The sequence below is a fragment of the Lethenteron reissneri genome, chromosome 19 (genome assembly GCF_015708825.2).
Source record: "Lethenteron reissneri isolate LAM-NWPU_2019-01 chromosome 19, ASM1570882v1, whole genome shotgun sequence".
Lineage (NCBI taxonomy): Eukaryota > Metazoa > Chordata > Hyperoartia > Petromyzontiformes > Petromyzontidae > Lethenteron > Lethenteron reissneri.
The window spans coordinates 8,057,595-8,070,518 of record NC_083797.1 but is presented as its reverse complement, the minus strand read 5'-3'; the positions used below and the strand labels follow the sequence as shown (position 1 = coordinate 8,070,518).

At 43.7% G+C, this 12,924-nt stretch overlaps 1 pseudogene; it reads right to left on the bottom strand.

Moving 5' to 3' along the window:
• The window catches only part of LOC133344057 (angiopoietin-4-like), a 29,397-nt pseudogene extending 22,382 nt beyond the window's left edge, over positions 1-7,015 (bottom strand).
• Between the last annotated feature and the right edge of the window lie 5,909 nt (positions 7,016-12,924).

Sequence of the window (12,924 nt, the reverse complement as noted above, 5' to 3'; positions counted from 1 at the left end):
CTTCAAAAAAATGTTTAACACTTAGATGGGACTATCCGAAAGAAAAACAATACTCGGAAGTGTTAGCATTTTTTGAAGCACTCTGTATATCACATAATTATGAACGTTTTTGTTATTTTACACTGCTAGTGAAAACACATCTCATGGTGGTTGTCAAGAGGGCCGCAACTCGTAGCTTTGGCCACCAGTGAGGCCAAGGCACCCCCTGCCCCCACACTAGCTACACTCCAGGTGCGGGCTGACAACCACAATAATTCCTCCGCATCCCTTCACCTGGTGCTGTAACGCAGCCACCTTGGCGGCTTGCTGCGCGTTCTGACCGAGGAGCCGGCTGCCAAGCTCCACGATGGCCGTGGTGCAGTTCTGCACGGCGCGTTGCTGAACCTGCAAGCACCTCCTCCCTGGCGCGGCCGAACGTGCGGCTCTGGAGCTGGAAACATTGCGCCGTAGCAGAGTCACGTACAGGACACGAGAGCATGCTTTGGCGGCCCTGGTGGCTCATTGGCTTCCTCCGGCAGGGCGAACAACTCTGAGGTCATACGTTGTAGGCTTGAGATAAACAAGCAAAACACGTGAGAGATTGTCACATGCAACCAAGTTGTGATGGGTTCAAGCTTCGTGTTGCACGTAGTACATTACACGTGTTTTCGCAATGGTGATTTCATACATCGACACGCACACACACGCATATGCCAATTACGTGTTAAGTAAATAGATCACGCGTCTGTGTTCTCGCCTCTTATAGTTTGGGAACCAGTGTGGGAATTCAGTGATGGATTCCATTCTGAATCAGAACTTGGCACTGCGACCATTGCAGATTCATTGGGGCAATTAAACTTTCCACCACCAGAGTAACTTGCATTGTCTGTTCCGGCCGTTCTCGGAGCTGCAAATGGGTTGTCGAGGTGTAATAATGAATCATATGCGTTTGTAATTGATGCTTTTTTATTTGTACATACCAAATGTAATGAGTTCATGTGACCCATCGAGCCACGAGATGCCATTACATTCACTACGATGTTAAAATAACAATTGATTATTTAAACAAACTGTGAACCTGATTAAAGACAATTCATTGAAGTGCCGGGGGGAAAATGGTTACACCATGAATTTTGAAGTCATCAATATCTCATTATTATATATATATTTTTGTAAATGTGGATGGAAAGATATATATTTATATTGACGTTCAGACCTCGACCAGTGAGAGATAGTACCGTAAAATGTGTTTGCTTACGGAGACAATGACAAAAAGATAAACAACATTTGACATTTCGCAGCATTGCATTACCTCCATTTGACAACATTCTTCAACAACCAAACACAATCCATGTCCTGGTGTATAATATAATTCATTTATGCATCAGCTTTGACAAGACATTTTAACAAAACAGTTTTGCAGCTTCATTGTTTTGCCATCATGTACACGCTTCCAGCGATGACAATGTACCATGAAATACAATTGTAAATTCCAGCTCTAATTGGCAAAGCAGTTATGTTCAGCTTTTAAAATATTTACGTGTATTATTTGGCAAACGCTTAATTAATTGAATTTCAAAGTGGGAACATTTGCCTAATTTAGTCAAATTACTACAGTCATATTGCTTGAGAACATTTAAATCCTGTACTGTATATGTATTCTGCAGAATATGACATTTTCAATATGTTCTAGATTTGAAGCTTTCGTGACTGCAAGGATTCATACTCTTTGGGGTTAATTCTAGATTTGAAGCTTTCGTGACTGCAAAGATTCATATTCTTAGGTTTTTTCGGTTAAGTCACGTAAGTAAAACATCCAAAATAAAAATAAAATAAAAATAAAAATCACTCTTTGGGGTTTTTTTTCGGTAAAGTCACGTAGGTAAAAAAATCGAATAAAATTAAATTACAATTTTTTTTAATAAATTATTTTATTTTATTTTTTACTTACGTGACTTTACCGAAAAAAAACAAAGAGTATTTTCAATATGGCCCACAAAAAGGTACGTATAACGTTACCACGTTGTGTACATATTGCGTCAGTAACACACGACATATTTACATTAGGTATTCTATACACACCAGCTCTTGTAAACAATATCGCGATATTTCGTGATTAAAATTGTAGTTTTTTTTTCCCCTTTACGGGTATATATTGAGAGAGAAAATAATGTTGTAGGTCGACACAATTTGTGTGTATTACTGGTCTATTCCTCAAACCGATCGAATTCTCATTTTTATGAACTTGAAAATACTGGAAGGTAGAAATCACCATCCACCAATGTGGTCGTGTATCAACAAGTTGACGTATAACAGCGCCGTTTGCCCGCAAAATAAATGTTGTCCTTGAAAATGAGACGTCAGCCGTACTTTACACACATTTTCACTGCTGTCGCTGCTCACTTTTTTTCCGTCCGAATATTTTCGTGGAAGTGCCCAATCAGCGCCTGTTAGATTTCGCAATAACTGACGACAAAATGAATCGAGACTTTACTTCGAGTTTCCAACAAAACAACACAGCAGGTTCTTGTGTTTCTTATAGCTGTCCGAATCGCAAATGCGGAGTTAAGAGGAGATGTATAACAGGAGATCGGCAGGTTCCCACCCCCCTCCCCCTTCTCCCCCACCCCCTTGAATACACTGCTCCCGATCATTACCCCAAAAACCGTAGGGCAGCAATCCACAGACGACCCGATCTATCCCAAATGTTGACGGTGTATTGCGCCGAGTTTATTAAACGTGACATGCTGAGGGGTGGGGGGTGGGGGGTTGCCCCTCTTTTTGAAAATCTACTTTGTATTCTGGGTTTTTGAATTCATAATAAAGGGGGATTTTTTGGGGTTTGATCGCGTAAATATCGTTGTGTCGTTAACCCACCACCACCCAACACAGCCAACTAGTAAGGTTTGTCACGTAAACCAAACGTGCCAACTAGTTACTCCTGCAGCAGACCTGTGTGTTGGAGAGTAAACCCACAACATTTAGAATATGAGTACGACGTCTCGCTAGTGATATTAATCGCAACTGATGTATGTAAGTTCAATGGCGGAGCCAGGATTTTCAGGTAGGGGGGGGCAACCCCTCCAGCAATGAAAATGATAGAGGAGTTGTTAGTAAGTAAGGAGTTGTTACTAAGTAAGGACTTGTCCCTTGCTTTTTATTCCGACGCATGTGCGGCGATGGTGCAGCCATCGATCGAGGGTCGAATTCGAACCGCGTTGTGTGATCGGCATCGCGCTCGCTGAAGGTGTTGATGCCTTCAGGGAAGTCGTGTCCTGTATACGCAACTGCGCACAATTATGTGAGTCATGTATAACCGCTTTTCCGTTACTTATTGCCAATAATGGACTCAGACTATTGTCCTATCATCTCATAGAGTCCTTGGCATGTAACAATATGCTACACAGTGGCAGTGTGGGTTGCAAAATGCCGATTTATTACTAATAAACCCCAATGATCCGATCGAAATTAGGGATTTCGATTGGATCACTGGGGGGGGGGGGGGGGGGGGCACGTACCACCCCACCCCCCACTGGCTCCGCCAGTGTGTATGTTGAACTTCTATCGCAGGGTATGTAGCCCACCGTGCTAATCGGAGGTGCGGTCTGATGGTACCCATAGCCAAGGATTAAAATCGGGTAGTTGGGTACGTAGTGCAATGTACTCGCCACTGCGTCAGCGGCACAGACACTACACCTATCAAACAGTACGTTCGCTACGATTCACATGTTTTGTTCAGAAGCAATACATATCGTCACGTTTAGATATACAGTATGTGGTAAACAGAAGAGAGGTCTGAGAGAGTGGTTACATGCCAGCAGCAAATACAGCCAGTTGATTGATGTGCTCCCTGGCGGTTCCCGTTTAATCTAATCTCCCAATCAGAGGAGCTGTTCTAGGAGAGACACTCACTGACTTGTTACTAAATGGGACCTTTTTGCCAGGAATGATTCCTTGCAAAAGGTTTCTGTTTGGTGGTTGAACATCTTCACGCTTGTTTTATTGCCAGAAAGGGTAAAAACCTATTGTTATGTTTTCATACTTTGATACTGACAAAAAGGTCCCATTTTCTGGCTGCTCACCCCGAGCTATAAATGCCCTGAAAGTGGCATCGTCTTTGTGCTGTTCGCTTTTTGGCATTCTCTGGTCTGACCCTGGTGAGACTAGACCCTGAAGAAGGCTGTCTCTGGTGTAGACCAATCCGTTTCAAAGACAATGCCCATATATTACCAGAGAATGTTTAGTTTGCACGTTCACCACAAGTACGTGTGGTTAATGCAGACATGATTCCTTGGAAAATCTTTCTATTTGGTGTTTGAACATCTTAACACCTCCTGTTTTATTGCCAGAAAGTGTAAAACTTATTCTTATTTTTTCATGACTTGTTACTCTTCAGCGTACAGCTCAAATGGAATCCTGTCCGCATGTATTGATCGCAGGTCTGTTTGAAACAATATAGCTTTATTACCTAAAACCTGGCTCATTTTATACAAGCCAATGTATGAAAAAGTTTTCCAGCTCACGCAAAGTTGCTAACCTGTTGCTGATATTGAACTATCAAATTTAAAACAAGAAGGTAAATCTGGAATAAGAAAATTGCAAGAGAGAAATGTGGCTTAGTGGCCTTAACATGTTTGAAGTGCTCATTTTAAAGAAAGTTATTTGATGTATAAATGCCATGTTGCAATTGACTGACATAACTTACAGTTGGCACAAATGTGTATAATCTATTCAATAGAACATGTGGTCTCTTGTGCTTTGATGCTGGTGTAGTTTTATTTTACGAATGTTAAGTACATCAGCACATGTTTCAAACACGTGGAATATATAATTTTTATTTGCACACTTAGAATTGCTACTATTAAATCCGGCCCTGTACATTTTGGCAAAATTGCTAACAATAACGGTTTTGCCAGCTTTGCTCGATTAAACAATGTGATGTATACAGCGTCATTATCGCAATTCAAAAAGCACCATCTCATTGAAATGCAATGTAATAAATAACGTAAGTAATACAATGAAAACAAAACAAGCACATCACCATCTTTTGCTGGTACCTGTGCTGAATCATACATTTCACATGGCCATCTACAATTGATCACGGACAATAAATGGCCATGGCAAGGGCCAGATTATGTTTGAGGGGGGCTTGTGGCGAGTGATAGTTTTAGAGGCCACGTGTTTATCTAAAATTCCTCGCCTTTACTGTGCTTACCACCACCACCCGTACCCGAAGCAAAATGACCCATTGCAATTTTACCTTGGGTATTTCAGTTCTAGTTTTCGAATGTGATATATTATGAAACTACATCAAAGTTAAAACGAACAAACCTATTTTAATTTCAAATACCCGACACATTCATCAATAACACTGCCTTAAAAGGGAAAAATAAGTGAACATTTGGGCAATGGCTGTTCTTCATCACAAATATTGACAAATGGTGAGTTGCTCTTATTATTGCGTGTGCATCTCTGCCAATATAGAATCAACAAGTACCGAGTTTCATTTGTATTTCAACCCACAACTGGCATGAATCCACATCGTGGTGCTATGGGTTTATTGAGCAAATTACCTAGAGAATTCCCCACAGTAAAAGAATATTGCATTCCCACCATTGTAAAGCAGTATATATGTGAGTATATATGTGTACAAACTTTGGGGGCCAGATAACATGAGGCCCCTGGCTGCAGCCCATAAACCCTCTCCGTTATTACAGCCCAGGCCGTGGGTATAAACAAATATTTGGATATTAGGAAGTCACTTAAGCTGCGCGCTTTTAAATCTCCATTGAAAACTAATTTGTGTATTATGGATGATGTTGGTCGCGAAAACCTACGTGTTAAACCTACGGCTGTGATGTTTATACACTGTAAACACACACATGGGTCATCAAACCACCAGATGTAAAGCAGACTCGACCCGTTCGTCGTTCTTAGAACAACGCATTCAGACGTGGCGGCCGTCTGGAACGCTCTTTGTTCCGATATTCGGAATCCACTGGAGCTGTGCACTTTTAAATATCGATTAAACGCTATTAATGTAGACCTGATTTTTGTGTTAAGTTTATTGTCCTTCCCCCGCAAGTCCGATTAGCACTGGTTGACTACGTACGGTGCGAAAGAAGTTCAACGTATCGTACAGGAAACATTTACACGACGAACACGGCGGAGGAGACCAGCGAGTGGACGCTGGGCGGGTGGGTCTCACCTCCTGCAGGGCATTGGTGTTCTCCTCCACGGCTCTCTCCAGCCGCTGAAGCGCGCGTGCCACCGGCGTCTCCTGCGTGAGCCGGAGAGCATCCCGGCCGAGCCAGGCGAGATCGCGGCCGCACGGCACGACCTCCGGGAGGACAAACGTAGTGGGTACACAGGGCACCGGGCGCCTTCTGCCGGAGTTCCGACGGGGTCGCAACCGCCACCGCCGCCCACGTTTGGCGCAGGAGCAACAGCAGGCGCATCAGTAGCATCAGAGAGGACCCGGGTGCAGGGCTGGAATGCTGACTTGCCATGACGACTCCAAGACTGCCGCTCACCCCCATGCATCGGCGTGCTTGTGTGGCCTTTGCTCGCCGACTGCAGTTAGCAGGGCGATTTAAAAAAAAAAACAAACACTGCCCAAGAGTGACCGTTGTGAGATATCAAATCAAAATTATCGGAGGCCACCTTCTGTGTTTTTTTTTATGTCTGATTTAATATGACCGGTTAAAATGAATGTTAATATACGTGTAATACTAAAGTAGATACGTTTTGAACCTCAAATGAAATTTTCCCAAGTAAGTTTTTATTTATTCGAAAACATATCAACGTTGTGTTTGCGATCACAACAAAACAGCTGCGAGCAATTTTGAACTCCCCTACCACCTCTTGGTCTTTCTCCAGTGCAAATGTAAACATCATATATCTGCCTTGCTGGGCCAGCCTCTATATAAATGGCATTTTAAACCCTGAGCAAAGTTTCGGATACCACGTGATGAAGTTTCTAAACAGCCAATTGGGGCAGCCACCCTTTCTGAGTTCAGTCAGAGTATGCGACGTCCTAGTAATAAGCAGTTGCGCAGTCAAAACAAATCATCATTTTTGTAGCCAAACTACACATCCTCATGTTGGTGAAAACTATATTTTGCTGAAGACAAAAATTTCATGCTGTTGGGATTTTTCTTGGAAGTTTAAGATATTATATCTCTGTCCATCTCACTTCTTAGAAAACAGTGGATTCTTTGCTTGGGAAATGTGATTTGTGGTCATAAAACGTTATAGATAAGCATGTCTAAGTATATGCAGTACTACTCATTGCTTACATGAATACCCACACCCTATATGGGCCCTCTACATTATCATTATGCATATGCAATATTTGTAAGAAGTCGAGGTGCAGCACTGCAATTTACTTTACTTACTTCTTAAGCCACTTTGGTGGAAGGACCTCCACGAGAGGGAGCTTTCGAAAGCCTCTCTAGAAATTGGCCCATTCTGCCACGTTATCCAGATGTCTTACATCTGGCTAGCGTGGGTTGGCCATGTTCTGTTATATCTTCGCTTTTAAGTTCTATGCAGTAATAAATAACAATTAGGCCACTTGCTCCGTTAACCTAAAAACAGCTCCTGGCTGGCAATCACAATAAACAGATCTCTCTGCTTAGGAAATAAACAGGAGAAGCCCTCTGCAGTGTGTTATTGGTCCATTAATCTGCCGCCAGTGTGCATCATGTGAGCCTCTGAGCCAAACAAAAAGCACAGAAAATGGAAAGAGGATTTGGAGTCTCAGGTCCGTGAGAGCCCATCGAGTTGGTTGTGCTTAAGTGACACACTTCTTGTGTTTACGCATGCACGGTGGTGAGATGTTCACTACCTCGCCTGGTATACAGGAGGTCGTGGGTTCGATCCCGACCCTGACGCCTGCTGTGTATTTGGAGTTTACATGTTCCACCCGTGGTCGTGTAGATATTGCTCCGGGTCCTCCGGTTTTTCCATCCACATTTAGATGCATACGTTTAGAATATTTGGTTGCTATAAATTTGCACATGATAAGCCACTTCGTTGAGCTATCATTTATGGCCAGGTTGCTTCTGATAAAGAGCTATATAGCGCAGGGGGCCTCACCGAGTAAAATTATATATATATAGTTTTAATAGTAAATATAATTCAACAATCGAAATGTCCGTTGGATCCCTGTTCAACTCCCCTGCCAAGACAGATGTGACCAATTAACACGTGAGGCAGCAATACATATGAACACTCATTCCAAGTTTAAACACATCAGCCTATATATAGTTTCTATATTTCAACGAGATTTTTTATACTTCATTACGTAGTTGAAACATCTCAATAACATCTGGTAACTCAGTGGCGTTTATTTGACAAGCTGATGTGCTCCAGAATGTCGAAACGAGTTTGCTTGCTTAAACAAAATTAATGCTGCTTGATGATACGAGTCTTGAAAGCCAATAGGATGATGGACTATTTTGTGTACATATATATGGAGACATTATACATGGTTTTACCCATGATGATGCACAACAATAAATAATGAGTTTGTGTATATTATAAAAATGTAGGCAGATGTGTCCCAACTTATTGTAATGAGAAATTACCAATGCTTTCCTCACAGAGACATGCTTTCTCCCTGGCCAGGTCAGGTTGCAATGACATTCACTCACTTTGTATGTGGGATATGTTCTCAATGTTTTGGATGAATTGGAAACAAAATGAAAATTGAGCACAGATATAAAAATTTTCACAATTGGAAAACAATTTAGACGAGCACCCGCATGTCCTTTGGACGTGACCGTCTGTCCGTTCCTTCCAACCAGCAAAATTTTGATATTTTCTACAGCCCTGTCTCCACCGTTCCCTTGCCTTTTCATTAATGTTTATCCCAATTCGTCTCGATGTCTCGCTTTGGTCTCTGTTCTTATTTGTTTCACAATTCTCCTGTTCCCGTCCCTCCTTCCACTGTATCTCACCCACTTCCCTCCCCTACCTCTCTCCCTCTTTCTCTCTCTCTCTCTCACCTCTCCTTATTCCCACATCTCCATTTCCCGCCTCAATCTCTCTTGCCTCTCCCTAATCCTCTCTCCCACCGCCTTGTCACGTTCCCCCGCTCTCCTCTTTCCGTTTGTCTCTCCTTCCTCTCCCTCCCTGCCCCTCTCCCCCTCCATACCTCTCAATCTTTACCTCCCTCCACTATCTCCCTCCTCTGCCTCTACACCGCCAGGGTGGAGGGCGTAAGCGGGGGGGGGGGGGGGGCAATGTCGTGACGCCAAAGTGGTGACGTCATTGCGCAGACGTGCGCGGTTACGTCACTGCCGCGCATCTGTGTGCCAGACAGCCAGCCAGGACAGGAATCCAGCCAGGCGGCCAAGAATTCAGCCAGCAAAACACGTTTTTGTTTGTAATCAAGAACGACTAGTCTGAAATATGATGCCGCACGAAGTAACATCACTTTAAAGATGCTACTTCTGTGCTCTCTCCGCCAAATGTGCTGTCGCATGGCATCGGATGATCTAACTCTTGTTAGATTTAGGAAAAAAAATCACAAAAGCAAAAAGTTTATGATCCAAACATCCCGAAGAGATATAAAGTTGTCCTTAACATCCAAACATCTGCAATGTTTATACTCTTTGGTTCTTTCGGCAAAAGTCGCGTAGGTATAAAATAAAATTAAATCACGACGACGTTTCGATCGCAACACAAGCGGTCGTCCTCAGGCGGAAAAAATATAATCCAGCAATGGAACTGCTGAACTAAAGTTTGAAACTCACCCGTACGAAGTATGTATTCAGGATAAGCTCCAGGAGGGAGTGCGATTGATGACCGATGCCCTCCTGTGGTAGAACAAAAGCCGAGTACAGGGACTCCTCTACTCACGACAAAGCAGAGGTCGCAAACGGGTTTTGATTCCTTACCCGTACCCGTACCCGGCCGCACCAGGGTCGCAAACGGGTACCCGTACCCGGCCGTACCCGTACCCTATCCGTACCCAGCCGGGTACGGGTAGGGTACGGGTATTGGGTACCTGATTGCGACCTCTGGGATGAAGCCATGTTGCAGGCGCGGGTGGGTTGATTCTAGGAACTTGAATTGTGAGAAGAGACAAGACGTTGGGAAATTAGTGACAAACAGTTACTCACCAGTGACTCACGGTCTACCCGTACCCGTGCCCGGCCGCACCAGGGTCGCAAACTGGCGGGTACGGGTAGCCGGGTATCGGGTAGGGTACGGGTATCGGGTACCCGGTTGCGACCTCTGCGACAAAGTGAGGTTCCAGAGGTCTCTTCGTAAGTCTTTACTCCTGTCGATTCCAAACATGTTGTGACGTCATGTACACTAAACACGGGAAATGGCATTACACGTTGTATGATGTCCTGTAGATGTAGATGCCACTGGTTCTTCACGTTCTGCAGATGTAGATTCCACCACCGCCATCTATTGCACGGCGGTTGAACTTACGAATCTCGGTCCGAACAGGCAACTGGACATACGAACAGATTTGCCCGTGTTTTTTAAAGTTTGTAAGTCGAGTGTTCGTAAGTAGAGGAGTCCCTGTGGTGGCACAATGGAGCGCAAGACACATTAGAGAAACATTTAAATCCTATGTTATATATTTATTTGATGCTTTCCCACCTGATGACAGACGCTTGTGTTGCGCCCGAAACGTCGTGATTTATTTTATTTTATACCTACGTGACTTTACCGAAAGAACCAAATAGTATTCTTTGTTATAGTTTGTATGTTTCGATTTGCTTCTGGATGGGTGGCAGGGTGGCGCATCTGCGACACTTGGGCCACCACAGCAAGAAGGAACTAATCATTTTTTTTTACTCTTTATCTGGCAACAAAACTGACACCTTTTTTACAAGGAGTCATGTTTGCATTGACCACAATACGTGCGGTGAGAATGCAATAAAAACACAACTCTGATAATGTATGCACTGTCCTTGAAACTGATTGGTCCACACCCGAGACAGCTTTTCTTAGAGCCTATTCTCACATGGTGTTGGACCAGATGACGCCATATTTTGCTACTGGCAAAGGAGGTTCCAATGGTGGAAGAAGGAACGGGTTTCGATTCAGACTTCAGGCACCTGTCTGCGTGGAGTGAGAATGTTCTCCCCCTGTTCATCATGGGTTTCCTCTGAGTCCTCTGGTTAACTCCGATAGCTAAACACCTCCACTGTATCTGGTATTGGACAAAAATACCAATGCTGAAAATGTACCTGCAAATTACTAAAATCACTCAATTCGGACTACACAAAGCAATCCTCCTAAAAAAAAGTCTTGAGACTCAGTGAGGTTATCCAGAATAAACAAGCATGGTAATAAACACATTCCTGCGGAGGGAGCTGCTGGTAGGAACGTTGGGTTGCTCGGTCAATGGCCAGGGTCAACGGCGGCGTGGTGTATTCCGCAAATATGCCCGACTGTGAGGGTGGGCACAAGCTGGCGTGAGTAGGTTAAACGTTGATTTGTATAAGGGCACCACGGGGTGAGCAGCCCCTCCTCACCCAGCCCCACCCCTCCCACCCCCCACCCTGCCCACCCAGCCCCTCCACACCCTCCCCACCCAGCCCCTCCCCACCCTCCCCTCCCTACCCAGCCCCTCCCCCCCACCCAGCCCCTACCTGCACGACGGACGGACACAATAATCCCCTGTGCGCTGGTGTAACCAGGAGGTTCCTACCAGTAACAATATGCATAGAGAGGAAGTCAACCAGTGTTAACGAGTATTAATGGGTTATGTGAACATTTGATAACGCTCTAAATTGAAAATGTCATAACCGTACATGGCCACATAATACATTTGATGTGATTAATAATGTCTCACGGAGTGATTTGTTTGGAAAATGTGACACGTGGAAACTGAAAGATGACTGTTCAATGAATGAATCTGGCTGATTTATACAAACCAGTATAATACGTGAGATTAAAATGTCATGTTGTAATGCGGTAGTATTTTCTACTGTAAGTTAATAGAGTGTGATGGAAATAATTAGATCGGGCAATAACAATATCTTTGATTCAACTTTCTTTAGAGTAAGAATGTCAAATACATCTCCACGAAATGCAGAAAACGGCTCGTTGCAGTCAAAATCATTTTATGAATATATATCTACAATAGGCGACATGTTAAGCCACCCATGCGGCTAATGAATATGAGTGATTAATGTCCGAATTCAAAAAATCGTTATGCTTTTGGGTGGCCCAGATGATGAAGCGTCGCAGCTGCAAGCTCGCCACAATCCTGCATTATTAACGCTCTGAGATGTTTTTTCGTGGCATCCCAGAACGGCACGAACCATCTGGAACCAATGGCGAATGCAGTGTAAACACTAAATATGAAAGTGTCAACATTCCACACTCGGGGTCTAAATCATGCCGCTACTTTGGCCGTCATTGCATAAACTTCGAAGCAAAATGAAAGCCGGTTCCGCATAAAAATCAGAAATAGTCTGCATTTGGAAGCATTCCGCAATTCAATTGCCTCGGTTCAGTTACTGATTATGGCAAATTTCTGTGCGGAGTGTGTATGTTCTCCCCCTGTTCTGCGTGGATTGCCTCTGAGTTCTCAAGTTTCTTCCCGTTGTAAAAAAAACACAAGCGATGTAACTGGCATTGGCCACATTCCCATGCTAAAAGATTACCTGCAATTTACTCAATTGGGATTACACACAGCCACAGCCTCGCCTCCTGCTGTGAGATCTTGGCAGGATCGTCCAGTGATGCTTTCCTGGGTAAATAAGCATCGTCCATAATCATTCATGTTGGCTACTCTGTTCAGCATTTTTTTGCGTATTTTGCAATTATATTCTCGGTTCTTTCGGTAAGTCACGTAGAAGGGAAATAATAATAATACAATTCTCACGACGTTTCGATTGCAACACAAGCAATCATCATCAGGTGTGAAAACCACAGCAAGAAAATTTGAAGAAACCGCCACTTTTTTCA